Raw genomic sequence first — 17,702 nt, 5'->3', positions numbered from 1 at the left:
TTTTAGTAAATTATTTAGTAGGTCCGAGTCCACCTTTGTCAAGTCCGAGTCGAGACCAAGTCATTAATCAATCAAGTCCGAGTCCTAAAGGGGTCGAGTTGTACTCAAGTCCGAGTCCTTAACGGCTGAGTCCGAGTCGAGTCCATAAAGTAATTAAATTGAAAAAAGATTTGAAATGGTAAACTCAACAGTGAGCTTAAATTAATATTTTAACTTTCACAAACCAAGATCAATATAAATGCAACAATATCCCACTATTACATCTTACCATCGCCATTTAATATTTTTATTTCATGTCATCAGCACCTCAACTAATTTCCTATAAAAAAAAATGGTTTCAAAGAAAAACATGGATACAGAGGTATATGTAGAACTTTTATTATATTACACATGTATGAAAATACAGATGGACTGTTTTGTTATTGTATCACACTGTATGTGTCCTCCAGTTGGAGTTGATGTCAGTGGTGTGATTCCTCTCCCCCACAGTTATATAGTCTGAGAGAGAGAGCAGAGTACACTTACATTCAGCAGCAGCTCATAACAAGCAGCTTCATGCTTTATTACAGCTTTTAATCCGTCTATCAATCACAACACACTCATTTCTGTACACAGATCTGTTCTAACTTTAAATTGTAATTCAATAAATAAATAAATAAATAAATAAATAAATAAATAATCTATCAGCAGGATTTTGAAAAATATTTTTCACACTCTTTGCAACACACCTAAAGCAGCGGAAATCTCTACCAAACATATACAGTGTATCGTTTTGTACAGAACATAGAGGACATTGATAGTGTGTGTGTGTGTGTGTGTGTGTGTGTGTGTGTGTGTGTGTGTGTGTGTGTGTGTGTGTGTGTGTGTGTGTTTGAGACAGAATAAGTTCGTCAGTAAGACCTCTATAAATTCAGACTGTTTCCATGGTAACAGCATGTGCAGGACATACACAAGAAAAATCTGAAACACTTTGGTCTTGCTGAGTTTAGGGTCAAAGGTCAGCCTCTCAGAGATGTAATTGTAATAGAAAATCAATCTGTGCAAGGTCTCAGATGTCCTGTACATATTGTTCTGGTGTGTGTGTGTGTGTGTGTGTGTGTGTGTGTGTGTGTGTGTGTGTGTGTGTGTGTGTGTGTGTGTGTGTGTGTGTAACGTGTTCATGAACTCAATCACTTCACAGGACACTTTAAACTGTTTTCTGAAAAGAAATTTTCACATCATTCTCTGCTGCCTTTATTTACTTGGTGTGTGTGTTTGTGTGTGTTTGTGTGTTTCTTTGTTTGTGTGTGTGTTTGTTTACATGTGTGTGTTTTTGTGTGTGTTATATACTAAACTAAACAATTATATGTGTGTTATATACTAAAAATTAATTATAAAGCTAAACATTTTTTTATTAAAATAAAATAATAAATAACTCAAGAAACAAGAGATGATTAAAAGATCATTAAAGATATAATTAAGATAGAGAGCAATCAGGAGTTAAAGGAGGGAAAGAAAGAATGAAAGACAAAATGATAAATCACACAAATAAGTGAAAGAAGCAAAAATAGAAACAAAATGGATGAGTTACGGACAAAGAAAGAAAGAAAAGAAGAAGGAACACAAAATAAAAATAAAACAGAACAAAAAAAACAAAGAAAGTTCTAAGAGGAAAAAAAAAGAAAGAACAATAAAAAAGGAAGAAGAAGAACCAAAGAAAGTAAGATGGATGAATATAAAGAACCCAGGGATGAAAGAAAGAAAGAGCATGGGACTTCCTGTAGGACTCAAAGAACTGAAAGTGAGGAAGAAAGGGATGATTTATTATAAATGTTTAGAATGTTTAGTTTAGACACACACACACACACACACACACACACACACACACACACACACACACACACACACACACAAAGAGAGAAATGATGAGTTGTGCTCATTCTGTAAGGGTTTGGAATTACAGACTGAGTGTATACACTCTCAAAATAAAAAGTAACAGCGAAAGAAAGAAAGAAAAAGGAACCTGAACATCATCATTATCCTGTAATTAACACAAACAATAAACAAATAAACAAAAAAAATTGTGAAATAGAAGAGTTGGGAGACAGGAAGCTTGCCCCTTCTCAGCTCCTGTTCATTCATCATCATCATCATCATCATTCCTCAGTCCTGTCTCCTGCGTGGGAGATCCTGAGTGTGTGCTTGAAGCATAACCCATCTGATGAATCCCTCACTCCTGCAATCAGGACAGAAGGAGAGAACAGAGAGAGAGACAAGTGTTCGGGTAATAAAGCGAGGGATGAGGAGAAAGTGACCAATCAGTGCTGTCTCGCTGTTACCTCTAATCTCAATCTCCATCTGAGCTTTTACATCTAATCTATCACTGAGTGTGTGTGTATATGTGTGTGTATGTGTGTGTGTGTGTGTGTGTGCATGTGTGTGTATGTGTATGTGTGTATATGTATGTATGTATTTGTGTCTTGGTTTGATGTGTTGTGCATTCTGAGATGCTTTCTGCTCACCACAGAGTGCTTATCAGAGTTACTGTAACCTTTCTGTCATCTCCAAGCAGTCTGACCATCTCCTCTGACCATCTCCTCTGACCATCTCTCTGATCATCTCCTCTGACCATCTCCTCTGACCATCTCCTCTGACCATCTCCTCTGATCATCTCCTCTGATCATCTCCTCTGACCATCTCCTCTGATCATCTCCTCTGATCATCTCCTCTGATCATCTCCTCTGGCCATCTCCTCTGATCATCTCCTCTGACCATCTCCTCTGATCATCTCCTCTGACCATCTCCTCTGACCATCTGCTCTGACCATCTCCTCTGATCATCTCCTCTGTTCATCTTCTCCGATCATCTCCTCTGACCATCTGCTCTGACCATCTCCTCTGACCATCTGCTCTGACCATCTCCTCTGACCATCTCCTCTAACCATCTTCTCTGATCATCTCCTCTGACCATCTCCTCTGACCATTTGCTCTGACCATCTCCTCTGACCATCTCCTCTAACCATCTTCTCTGATCATCTCCTCTGTTCATCTCCTCTGTTCATCTCCTGTGATCATCTCCTCTGTTCATCTCCTCTGTTCATCTCCTCTGATCATCTCCTCTGATCATCTCCTCTGTTCATCTTCTCCGATCATCTCCTCCGACCATCTCCTCCGATCATCTCCTCCGTTCATCTCCTCCGTTCATCTCCTCTAACCATCTCCTCTGATCATCTCCTCTGATCATCTCCACTGATCATCTCCTTCAACCTCTCTCATCAACAAGGTGTTTCTGTCCTCAGAACAGATGTTCACTGGATGTTTTTTCTTTATTCCTCCTTTCTGTGTAAACTCTAGACACTGTAGTGTGTGAAAATCCCAGGAGATCAGCAGTTATAGAAGTACTCAAACTAGCCTGACACTAACAATCATACCATGCTCAAAATCACTCAGATCACATTTCCCCTGTATTGATGGTTGATGTGAACATTACCTGAAGCTGCTGGCCCATATGTGCATGATCTTAGGCATCGCACTGCTGCCACATGATTGTCTGATTAGATAATTGCATATGGAGAAGGTGTACAGGTGTTCCTAATAAAGTGGGTGACGGCTGTGCAGTGAGTGTAGGTAGATTCTCAGAAATCAGTGTAGTTTCTAGTTAACTTAAATAATAAAATGTTTAAATTATTAAAATGCTAAAATTAGTAAGATTCTTAAAATAAGATTAAGATTCTTTCTGCTTAAATAACTACCAGACATGTCCAGCAGGGGGAGATGTTCCACTTTAAATCTGAACCGAAAAGAACGAGACAGAACAAATAAAGGGAAAAGTGATAGATATCAGTAAAAAAAAAAAAAAGAGAGAGAGAGAAAGACAATGAAAAAGGAAAAAGAAATAACTTCATGATCATTTGTTCAAACAGGAGGAAAGTTAAGAGTGACCCTCTATGTGCTGCTGAATAATGAGTGGAAGCCATTTTGTTAAATCAAACCAGTGATTAATGTGATCATTACAACCAGTTCTAATCATGCACTGATATATTAACAATATACTAGACTTCCATTAGATTTATTTCAACACTCACCATCTTCTCGTTCATATATCATCGTATTCGTCTTTTTATTTTATTTTTTTTATTAAACTGGGTCTGATTTTCTTGATGTTGTACAGGATGAACCTACAGGACCGTGTAGTTGTTGAGGTCTGTAAAGGTCAAGCTGTCCTCAAGAATCACCCCGAGGTCCCTGGCCATCCCGGTTGGCTTGAGTGTGGTTGAGCTGAGCTGTACAGTGAGGTTGTGGTTGATTGAGGGACAGGCTGGGATGATGAGAAGCTCAGATTTTGCCAGGTTGAGCTTAATGTGGTGTTCCCTCATCCAGACCAAGATGTCCGGCAAGCAGAGATACGTGCAGAGACGGATGGATCGTCAGGCTGGAAGGACAAATAGAGATGGATGTCATCAGCATAGCAATTGTATGAGAAGCCATGAGACTCAATCACCTGCCCTAGAGATGTAGTGTAGATAGAAAAGAGCAGTGGACCCAGAACTGACCCCTGTGGAACCCCAGTTGTGAGTTGCTGAGTTTCAGAAATACCTCCCCTCCATGATACCTTGAAGGTTCTGTCTGAGAAATAGGATTCCACCCAGCGCAGAACCGTTCCGTGGAGTGATTGCTCTTGAAGTCAGACTGCTTGGTGTCCAGGAGATTGTTCTGTGTGAGAAAATTGGAGAGTTGATTAAAAACGGCTCTTTCAAGAGTCTTTCAAGGAGCCGGTCTATGCATGTCTGGAGTTGAGAACTGGATCCTGGTTGATGTAACCCTGTTGGAAAAGAAAGTGGCAAAGTCATCTGCAGTGAGAGAGGTAGGGGAAGGGGGAGGAGGGGGACAGACAAGAGAACAAAACGTTTTGAAGAGAGTACGGGTGTTGGGAGAACTGCCCATCTTCTCTTGGTAGTATGTGGCTTTAGCACTGGAGATACTATTGGAAAAAGAGGAGAGAAGTGTTTGGTAATTGGTTAGGTCAGTTGGATTGTTAGATTTACGCCTTTTCCATTCAGATGCTCTTAATTTGGCCTGGTTGTTACGCAGAGCTTCTGAGAGCCAAGGGCTAGGGGGTGACATTTAAACCAAGTGAGGAGAGGTGGCTATCAGAGGGAAGTAAGGTTGTCACAACAGAGGAGAGGTGTGAGGGGGAAAGGGAGTGAAGATTGCGACAAAAGGAGATAGAGGGTGGAGACAGCGAAGTGGCTGAGGGGAGAGAAATAGAGAACTGGATAAAGAAATGGTCAGAGGTGTGGAGAGGAGTAATGAGAAGATTGTGTGTGGTGCAGTTACGTGTGAGGATGAGGTCGAGCTGTTTGCCGGCTTTGTGAGTTGCTGGGGTGGCGAACCGCTTGAGGTCAAATGTGGGAAGGAGCGCAAGAAAGTGTAAACAAAGTGTAGTCACGTGAACGAGCGACTCCGACCGAATCTGAATATGAATACTGGAATTAGCTTTAATCTAGCAATGTGCACACAGCTCGTAGCAACAAGGAAGTGCAGTTACAGCTTCTATCTGACGATCGGGGCTAAAACTAGTTTTAACTAAAAATCAAGAAAGAAACACTTACGAGTTACTGTTCGCCTGGGTGAATAATCACTTTTGCACATATACGGAAAAAATTTTAAATAAGGACATAGAAATAGTGCAGAATCTTGAACACTGAATAATAAACATACTGAACAATTCCTTTCAATGCTTAACTTTTTTTTTAAATTCTAAAACTTGTTTTTATTTACAGAAAATAAAACTGGCACATAGAGTTATCTTTATATCTCTAACACACGTGACAAATATGTGAAACAGCAATGCATTGTGGGTAACTTGAATGTAGGTAGCCAAGGGACCTAACCAAGGGCAAGTGGACAAGTGTTAAAAACAGTATTGGAACACATGGGAGGATTTGATAATATCGTCTCAGATTATCACATTAGTCTTTTTTGCTTTTGTCTTATGTTCACATCTAAACACTGACAAGAATGCTAACAGCTATAATCTTACAATAGCTCAATTAAACTCAATTATAAATCATGTACAGTAGCACTATTGTATTGTGTATGTGTGCATGTGTATATGTATGTGAGTGTGTATATGTGTATGTGTGTTTGTGCGTGTATGTGTGCACTCTTGACATATCCTTTGCTTGTATTTCCTCATTTGTAAGTCGCTTTGGATAAAAGTGTCTGCTAAATGAATAAATGATTTAAATGAATAAATGTAAATGTAAATGTAATGTAAATGTGTCATTCTGTGTCAGTTTAGATTGGGCTTTTGTTGCATGTCTCAGTTGCATGTTTTGTTAAATGTTATAATATGTTAAAATAATACGTGATCCAGTCAAACAGTATACTTTATATATGTATAGTCAAATAGGCAAAAATAAGGCTCAAATCAGGACAAATTTAAACATTGCAACATTGCAACTTGGAACATAATATGAACATACTTCAAACATATTTCATACAATTGTCCATGATTCTACTAGAGAGTCAACGCCACCATCTAGGAATTTCAAAATAGTGTAAAGATTTAAACTTGTCCAATTACACTTGTCTTGTGTAATTTTGTTCATTTTATTTGTTGCTCAGACATCAGATATTGACACAAAGGGAATAAAATATGTTAATAAGCCCACAATATCAGTGATGTTCCCCATTTTGAGGACCTCATAAGAAGAAAACTGGGGTTTTGTGTGGATATCTGAGCATTTAGACAGATAGAAAACAAGTTTGTGTCATGGATATGCCGGAACTAGCCTCAGACTACGATTCCCAGCAGCCACAGCTACACACATGATCATGTTATATGACTGGTTACACCTGTTTCACGGTTTGGGTAATTAGCATGGGTATTTAAGTTACGGTTTCTACAGCACTCCGGGTCTTGTGTGCAGTTCACATGTCTGTGTTTATTTCAGGATAATGTGTCTGGAGATATTAAATCCTAAACATGACTCAAAAAATATGATGTTATTCTGGGGAGTGAACAAATGTGATGTTTGAATTTAGCCAAAGTACGTTACAGATTTTGATTTTAGGTCACAAGCAACAAATTTAAAAAAGGATTAAACAAAATCTGAGACATGCAACAACCCTATCTGAACTGACACTGAATGTCCCATATAAAAGTAAAAGTTCTTGGTTATGGAGCTGGTGTTGAGGAACCAGGTGAGGTTCTCCACCAGGTGAACACCAAGGATTTTGTTACTCTCGACGATCTCCACAGAGGGGCTGTCGATGTTTATCTGAGATTGGTCACTCCGTGCTCTCCTGAATTCAACAAACATCTCTTTTGTTTGGTCCCCGTTCAGGGACAGGATGTGCTCTGCACCAGTCTGTTTTCCGCTGCACCTCCTCTCTGGATGTTGACTAGTTGTTCGTCACGTGTGATCACGCGGCACGTTTCTTAGAATATAAATTCATTTGTTATGCTTCACACAATAACCACTAGGTGGCGCATGGAACAACATCCTGCAGCTCAACACACAGAAGCCAGGCCAGATTACCATGGCCAGGATTAGTCTTGAATCGATCTTCATATGCCTAGGTTTATAGATTCTTACATTATATGCGTTCTGGAAATCAGAACATTAAACATGCAGTTAACAAACTATCAGACCCTATCAGAGAATGATGTTAATTCTATGTTAAATGTGAAATATCCACGATAAGATATGAATAAACAACAGCCTAACAACGAACACAAATATTTAGTAATATGGACACTGGAGAATCCATTTACACGTGACTGGATGAGTGTAATGTGGCGGATGATTATTTAATGTGCTTTGTGCTTTTAAATAAATATAACTCAGTTCATTGCGCTCATTTAAATATTACTCAGTTAACAGTTGTGAGATATAAAGTCATAGTTACAGAATCTCAAGCCAAAAAATAAGTGCTGTTTAATGAGATGCTTAAGAAATGCTTTTCTCTGACACATAACTTACATTTAACTCATTTTATGTACTCTGTAAATATTAATAATTTACTCAAATATGCATTTTGATCAAATATTTGTTGTTGGACATAAAATTTATGCTATGAATGCTTTTGTTTGTTTGTTTGTTTGTTTGTTTGTTTGTTTTATATATATATATTTTTAAATAAAGCCGTTCCTGTAATTCTCTGACCTGTTAACACGTACAGGTAGATTGTGCTTTATGAAAAACAGAAAGCAAAGAATTCAGTGGCTAAAGATGTGGAAAGATGTGCACAATTAATTATTTTGAAGATGACATTTTGAATCTGAAAAAAGAATGAATGTAAAAGAAAGTGCTCACTTTTTCAGTCAGAATAAAGTTTTATTTTCATTTTTCAGTCTTATTTTTGTTTAATATTAATTTTGTTAAATATTGTTTTCAGTGCAGCATGTAAATAAAATATTAATGTTGTCCCAATATCTAAACATTTAAATAACAGAAATAAACTAACTTTTCCACAATATGATTTTTTTTTAGATGCACCTGTATATGATTACTCAAAAACTTGCTTAATAAAGTTGCTTTTTTGAGTTAGAGACAGCATTTTCACAGTTTAAAAATGAATGACAATAACTTTTGTTCATCACATGAATTTACCAAATTTGTGCCTGCTATAGATCTGCCTAACCTACAGTATCTACAACCCATTCTCTCTTATTTTCCACTTCCCCAGTGACACCTGGACATCTGTGTGGATAAATAAACAGGCCTGCCTCTATCTTCCTTCTCCTTACCCATAGTTAAAGTTGTCACATGGTGTAATAAAAGTGCTACAGTAATGACTATATCTATATTTATCAACAATCGAACACACAACACGCCAAACATAGGTCATGAAAACACTGTGACCCCCACTATATAGGGAATAGTAAATTACTTAGTGAATTCGGACACAGCACGACATGTCTGAACAGTTGCTCTGTGAGGTCAAAGATGGACATGAAAAATGCGTTTTTTCACAATAAAAGTGAAAAAGGTTCAGACATGATTTAACGTAATTTTTTTTACATCGCAAAAACCTGCCATTTTAACAGGGGTGGGTAGACTTTTTATATCCACAGTAGCAATAAAAGATATGCAGCCTACAATGAACTAATAATTCTAATATATTATAAATGAAAAATACTGTTAATAATAATTAATAAAATGCAGTTAATGCTTATTTTTATGTTTATGATTACATAGGATTTGTTTGTTATTATTTATCATCTAAGCTTGGTAGATTTTTGTCAGTACTCTTCAACAAACAACATACTGTAGCTGCAAGCAGCAATTAAGGGAGCCAAGTATTTTCTGTCCTTACCCCTTAGCAACAGAGGAAGGCAGGAAGACATTAGTACTGACATTAGTACCCAGCCCTGAGGGACCCCCGTGCTCAGTGTGGTGGTGCTGTAGATGCTGTTCCCGATCCGGACTGACTGCGGTCTCCCAGTCAAGAAGTCGAGGATCCAGTTGCAGTTGCAGGTGTTCAGGCCCAGCAGGTTCAGCTTTCCAGTCAGGTGGAATGATTGTGTTGAATGCTGAACTGAAGTCTATGAATAGTATTTGAACGTAGGTGTCCTTTTTGCCCAGGTGGGTGAGGGTCAGATGTAGGGTGGTGGTGATGGCATTATCTGGCAATGGCATGTTGGAATGACGGCGCTGCTCAGGGAGATGTTGAAGATGTCAGTGAGAACAGCTGCCAGCTGGTCTGCACATCCTCTGAACATTCTGCCAGGAACGTTGTCTCGTCCAGCAGCTTTCCATGGGTTGAAAGTAGAAGATGTTCAGCATATCTGGCAGGGAGGTATCACTGACACAAGCAGGTGATGTTGTCCTCCCACACAGCAATTTTTTTCTGGCCTAGCTCTGGTTCACACAACCAATTCTCCCTCGGCCCACATACTGCAAACAATAATGGCCCATGGACAGCCCAGATTCGGTTTACAAACATGGGCCACACACCGGCTCATATCAACACCAGCCTATAACCAGAAACCCCAAAACTGAGTCACAGCCCAGCCTAATCTTGCCCTGAATTTTCAGTGGAACTTTTTTAGTGGCATTGGTAAAGCAGTGGATATGACTTTGGGCTACTGATCAGAAGGTTGAGTGCAAATCCCAGCCCTGTCAAGCTGCCACTGCTGGCCCTTAACCATCAGCTGTAAACTGTTTTTCATAAAAAAAACTATGAAAGCCAAAAAACACCATGACTGCTAAATTATTTGTGTGTGAAAGACAGTTAAACTAGCTGCCATTTATACTGTTAAGGACACAGAGATAAGGGAGAGAGACAAATGCAGAACACAGACACCATTACTTATTAAATAACGTGAGAGAGTGAAGGTGAAAGGTGAGAAAGGTGAGTTTAATAGAGGGGTCAAGGTTGGGATTCAAACTTGATTCCACAGCGTAAGGGTCAGAGGCTCAGACGATGCACCACAGAGGAGGGAGAGAGGGATTTGAGCAGAGAGGTGAGCTGAGAGTGAGCAGACAAGCAGTGTGAGTAGTGGATCTGGAACACCAGGAGATAAAACACAAGATGAGCACAGGGCCATGCAACACACACACACACACACACACACACACACACACACACGAACGAACAAGAGGGAGGGAAAACACCGAAATCTGGGGAACAGAAAAATAAATCACGTATTAGTAAGAATCTAACACTCAAACTTTAAATTCAATTATAAATTGCCGGACACAGACAGGTGCTGTTTTATTTTATTATTTACTTATTTTTATTTTTAATTATTTGTGTGTGTGTGAGAGAGAGAGAAAGGGAGAGAGAGAGAGAGGGAGTGAGAGACAGGGAGAGAGAGGGAAGGTGAGTAAGAGAGACAGGGGTGTTATGATAAGGAGCATCTCCTTATCATGGGCATTATTGTAAAGGTGTAGGGGGGCGTAGGGGGGCGTAGGGGGGCGTGGGGGGGGGGACAGAATGTCAAGGGTATCCTTTTTCTGACCTTTGTCTAATTGATGGGTTTTATCTCTTCTTGCTCTTACTTGGATTAATGTGCAATTTATGATTGTGTACTTTCAATTCAATTCAGTTCAGTTTTATTTGTATAGCGCTTTTTGCAATAGACATTGTCTCAAAGCAGCTTTACAGAAATATCAACATGGTATACAGATATTAAAGGTGTGAATTTATCCCAACTGAGCAAGCCACTGAGTGGCGACGGTGGCAAGGAAAAACTCCCTAAGATGTTTTAAGAGGAAGAAACCTTGAGAGGAACCCGACTCAGAAGGAACCCATCCTCATCTGTGTAACAACAGATAGTGTGAAAAAGTTCATTATGGATTCATATGAAGTCTGTATGGCGTTAGGAGCAGCCGTAGTCCCAGCAGTCTGGAATTAAAGAAGATTTGAGCTCCATCCAGAGGCAGAAAGGATCTGGATCTCTAGTATCTCCATAAATTCGTGTGGGGCTCGGCGAAAGGAGAGAGGGAGAGAAAAGATAATTATGACTGTGAAGTAGTAGAACAGAATCTAGTCAGGGTAGGCTTGAGTAAACAAATACGTTTTAAGCTTAGACTTAAACACTGAGACTGTGTCTGAGTCCCGAACACTAATAGGAAGACTGTTCCATAACTGTGGGGCTCTATAAGAGAAAGCTCTTCCCCCTGCTGTAGCCTTCACTATTCGAGGTACCGTCAAATAGTCTGCATCTTTTGATCTAAGTAGGCGTGGCGGATCATATAAAACCAAAAGGTCGCTTAGATACTGTGGCGCGAGACCGTTTAGTGCTTTATAGGTTAATAAAAGTATTTTATAATTAATGCGAGATTTTACTGGGAGCCAGTGCAGTGTGGATAAGATCGGTGTGATGAGGTCGTATCTTCTGGTTCTAGTTAGGACTCTAGCAGCTGCATTCTGGACTAACTGGAGCTTATTTATATTCCTACTGGAACATCCAGACAGTAAGGCATTACAGTAATCTAGTCTAGAGGTGACGAATGCATGAACTAGTATTTCCGCATCATGTAGTGACAATATGTTTCTTATCTTAGAAATATTTCTGAGATGAAAGAAGACTATCCTAGTAATATTATCTACATGAGCATCAAATGATAGACTGGAGTCAATAATCACTCCAAGGTCTTTAACTGCTGCACATGATGAAACAGAAAGACCATCCAGAGTAACCATGTGATCAGAAAGAATACTTCTAGCTACACGTGGGCCTAATAAAAGTATTTCTGTTTTATCAGAATTAAGTAGAAGGAAGTTAATTAACATCCAATGTCTAATGTCCTTTACACAATCCTCAACTTTACTAAGCTGCTGTCTGTCCTCTGGCTTCGCTGAAACATACAACTGGGTATCATCAGCATAACAGTGGAAGCTAATTCCATGTTTACGAATAATTTGACCTAGGGGTAGCATATCTAAAGTAAAGAGCAGTGGGCCTAAAATAGAACCCTGTGGAACTCCAAAAGTAACCTCAGTACGCATGGAGAAATCACCATTTACATCTACGAACTGATAATGATCGGTCAGATAAGACCTGAGCCAGGAGAGGACTGTTCCCTTAATACCAACAACATTTTCTAATCTATCAAGGAGAATAGTGTGATCTATAGTATCAAAAGCTGCACTAAGGTCGAGTAACACAAGCAGCGAGACACAACCCTGATCAGAGGTCAGTAGAAGGTCATTTACTACTTTAACTAACGCTGTCTCTGTGCTATAATTAGGTCTAAATCCTGACTGATACATTTCATGAATGTTATTCCTGTCTAAGTACGAGCATAACTGCTTTGCTACAACCTTTTCTAAAATCTTAGAGATGAAGGGGAGATTTGATATTGGTCTATAGTTGGACAATTGAGAAGGGTCAAGATCAGGTTTTTTAATCAAGGGTTTAATAACTGCTAATTTAAGTGATTTAGGTACATAGCCAGCGCTTAGGGAAGAATTGATTATATTTAGAAGTGGTTCAATTACTACTGGACAAATCTGTTTAAACAAACATGTACTTGCATGTTATATTATATATTGCACTGTATTATTTAAATAATGCAAATTGTGTTTAGTGCACATTGTATTGCATATACATATCACACAATATATAATATATACTTGTATATTCACACACTACTTTATTCTATTCTATTCTACAGTCCACAGTTCAGAGAAGAAATAAATCACTCAAACTACGCTGCTGCAAAGAGACTGTAATTGAACTAAACTAACAAACATGTGACTGCAATGAGACCTTATATCAGTACAATAACATGTTATATCAACAGTAAAACAAACCATTATATAACAACATATAACACTGCCTGATCCAGACACGTGTACTCCACACAAATCTGAATTCAACATAACAATTCATCATCTTATTCTAACGTGAAGGACTCCGATAACACATCTGTAATAAAAATAAAAGACATCACAAAAGCGTTTAAAAAGAAGTGCATGTTTGTACGGGACTGCGGGTAATCTAATATTACCATCAAATCTTCATCAATGGAAATCTAAAAAGAAAGATGTAGCAAATTATTCATCATTGGGCAACACGAATACCACATGCCCAAAGAACTCACTCTGATCGACTTAGTAAAAGAGGATTGAAAGTTTTTTAAAGAGTGAATGTTTTTGACATGTGTTGCAGAAAGATTCACTTCAGCTGGCTTTAATGGCAGAAACTGTAGTCTATCAAGTATTGTACTTGGTTCTCTGTCCACTCCAGAGTAAGAAAATACACATTTTGTCCTTTCTGTGTTTATTTCTTGAGAAATAGAAGAGAGAAGCTCAAATGTGCAGCGAATGTCCAATATAAAACCAACTTTACCACAGTCGCTTATTGCTCATCGCAACCTCTGAGCAATCAACACGGGTGTGAGCATGGCCGTGACACGTGACGTGAGTGACCAGTTCTCATGGTAACATCAGGTCACATAAAGACTTAGACACGTATATGTTTAGAAATCAAAGATACACAAATTGTCCATGGCCAGTGAAAAAATGCGGGGGACGAATTTATGTTTTATTAAAAGTGAGGTGGACATGTCCCCCACATCCCCTGAGGATTCTACGCCCCTGGTGTGCCACTCCAGAAATTCTACAATGCTGCCCCCTGGGTGTGCCACTCCAGGTTCTACAGGGTTAAAATTACTACAAGTGCAGCAGTCATCTCACACTTTCACACTTTTACTGTCAGTCTATCTACTCTGATTTGATTTAAGCAAATTTAGGGAAATTAGGGAATGAGAGACGTCATCAAAGCTGAAAAAAGACAAATAGCAAGTCAGTTAATCAGATACTGCAGGAAGCCTCAGAAGGACACAAGCTGAAGGACAACTGTAAAAAAGCTGCAACTTTGAATGTTTATGTCCTTCAAATTTCAGGTATGTTTCATTACGCTAGTGCAATCATTCAGTTATTTCCTAACATTTAACAAGGCTGAACAGGTTTTACAGAGCTTGACATGTGGGGTAATGTTTATGATATTTGTATTCTTTATGGCTAAGCAGTGATCTTTGCAGTGGCAGGTGATTACAGTTCAAAAGAACCTCATGGATCAAAGGTTTAGGAACACCAACTTTAGCCAAATAAACAGAAATGAAACATTTAAATGACGTAGTTTAAGGTTATGTTCAGGATATATTTTTTTCTTTGCCAGTCTCACATATTAGGGCTCAAAATCTACATCTTTGTGACAGTGTGTATTGTTAAAAGTGCTTTACAGATAAAATGCAGAATTGAATGCAATTGAATTGAATGGTTTCAATATAACACACAACATACAAGCAGTTAATGAAGAGATGAGTCTAAATTTAGTTGTATACAAACAAGATGCAAGATTGATTTAAACACAATAAACTCACCATGTTCACATTGTGTTTCCTTTATATCATAAATGCAGCTTAAAAAACACTTGTATTTAGTGAAGTGAAGGGTATATATGGTTTATTTTTACTTTGTCTACCACAACTAATTTATATAAAACCTTTCAATGTAATTATAATAGGCTTAATTTATCTTTCAGTAAAGTAGTGTGTAAATGTCTGCGTAAGCACAAAATATGTCATGAGTAAAGGCAGAAGTGCAGGTTATTTGATGTAAATGCTGTAAATATCTTTAAAAAAAAAGCTAAATTAAATTTCTAACTTCACAGTATATTCCATATTTAAAAGCGCAGTAATCCATGCAAATTGTACTATTGGATGTCGTTAATAGAGCTTTATTATTAATGTAAAGTTACACATGTAATATGTGTATATAATGCATATAGTCACACACACTCAGGAGCATGAGGAGGATATTCTGAATATCATGTGTAGGGATTTCCTGAATATCACTTTATTGTGTAAAAGCTTATATGAACGATTTATGAATAAATCTGTTTGTATCCAACTTGATAATGGAGGTCTGATGCGTGAAACATCTAAAAAGAAAGTTTTTTTTTTACATGTACACTTTTAGAAGATCAGATCAATGTGTTTATGATAAGCATATTTAAGCATATTTAATAATCAATGTAAATCACTCATGAATTAAGAGAACTTTTTTTTTATCATGTTAAATATATTAAATCCAGTATAAACATGTATATGTTTCCTGAGCTGCTGTTACTCACTCACTCAAGCAGGAAATTCGTACACAAATTCAGAGCACCAGCTCTAATACATAGAATGTCATCATGCAAAAGATCTGACAAAACATCGGCCCTGAAAGAAAATACATTATATGGCCAAATCTATGTGGACAGCTGACCATGATCAGATCTATATGTGAATATTGAACATCCCATTCCAGAACCATCCATATGTGGGTCTTCCCCACACTACTGCCACAAAGTTAGAAGCAAACAATTATCTAGAACAAGAACAATTGATCAGCAAGTCTAATATGTATTTGAATGCTTTAACATTAAGATTTATCCTTCATTGGAACTACGAGTCCTAGCCTAAACATGTTCCAGCATGACAATGCTCCCATGCACAAAGCAAGCTCCATAAAGACATGCTTTACCAAGGTTGGTGTGGAAGAACTTGAGTGTCGGAACTTACGAATGCTTTTATATCTGAATGAGCACAAATCCCCACAGCCAAGTTCCAAAATCTACAGGAAAAACTTCACTGAAGAGTGGAGGCTGTTATAGCAGCAAAGAGGGGCTGGATGCCGTTGGTTCTGGAACAGGATGTTCAATAAGTACATATCGGTGTAATGGTCAGGTGTCCATATACTTTTGGCTATATAGTGTACATGGTGACTAGCACAGCCAATCAGGATAGAGAGACTGTGAGGGTGAAAAAAAGGTAAATGTATTTGAGAGTGATGTTTTTCCACAATATTATTAGTGACACTTTTTTTCAGGACTTTTGAGTGGATATTAATGACATGTTTTATTTCTTAGTGAATTTCCCAACAAAGTCAGTTATGGAGAAACATCTGCTCATACTCCTAATTTTCACAGGTGAGAGAAAATAAGTCAAATCAATGTTTATGTCACATACAGAGTTATAAAATGTAGAATTCATGAAATACTTAATTTCAAGTTTCCTAATATATATATATATATATATATATATATATATATATATATATATATATATATATATATATATATATATATAAAATTTAAATTAAATAAATAAATAAATAAATAAAAACCCTTACTCTGGCTCTTACACCTCAACTCTGTGCACTTTACTTCTCTAGAACTCAATTATAAATCTTGTACAGTAGCACTACTTTTTATTGTTATTGTTCTCCAGTTGATATATTGCTTTGCTTGTATTTCCTCATTTGTAAGTCGCTTTGGATAAAAGCGTCTGCTAAATGAATAAATAATCACATTTACATTTATTCATTTAGGAGACGCTTTTACCCAAAGCGACTTACAAATGAGAAATGTAAATGTAAATGTCATGTGATATTGGTGAAGGACTAGAAACTACATTTCCCATCAGCCACTGCACCATGCCACATATCTCAATTAACCTGTTTCACGTTTAGCTCATTAGCACTGTCGTGTATATATATGGTAAATATAGGGGTGGCTGTGGCTCAGGTGGTACAGCGGGTTGTCCACTAATTGTAGGGTTGGCGGTTCGATTCCCAGCCCACATGACTCCACATGCCGAAGTGTGAACACTTCAAGACACTGAACCCCAAATTGCTCCCGATGGCACATTAGTGCCTTGCATGGCAGCTCTGCTACCATTGGTCACTTTGTGTGGTCACAGTTTTTGATTTCTGGCACAAGACCTATGATATTGTCATGTGTGTACCATATGATATTAACTTTCTTTGGCCATTAAAATATATTAAACATACTTATGTTTGTTTCAAAAGCGTGCTGTTAATGTGTGTGATTTGAAACTGTACGTAGATTTCCAGTAACATGAGGACTTTAAGTCATTTTAAGTATTTAAAAAAAATTACTTTAAGTAAAGACAATTTCATTGTTTTCTGAGTAGAAGTAATACATAGTGAGGTCTGCTACTTTAGGTGTAGCCCAGAACACATGATATATTTGAATGAAATAGGAATGTTTATTTTTTATTTATATATTTCAAAGCACATACAGAAAATACAGAATAATTACCTTGTTTTTGGGGGAAACCGAGGAAACTAGTTTAGACTGTCCTTCTCTGTGTGACTGTGCTCTATTCTAACTTACATTTCGCATGGAAATTTGACTTTTTATTGTAAGTCATTTCATTAGGATATATACTGTACATGTCAGACATATGT

Source organism: Ictalurus punctatus, chromosome 13 (genome assembly GCF_001660625.3).
Source record: "Ictalurus punctatus breed USDA103 chromosome 13, Coco_2.0, whole genome shotgun sequence".
NCBI lineage: Eukaryota > Metazoa > Chordata > Actinopteri > Siluriformes > Ictaluridae > Ictalurus > Ictalurus punctatus.
The sequence above is the reverse complement of the archived record's forward strand: the minus strand, read 5'-3'. Positions refer to the sequence as shown.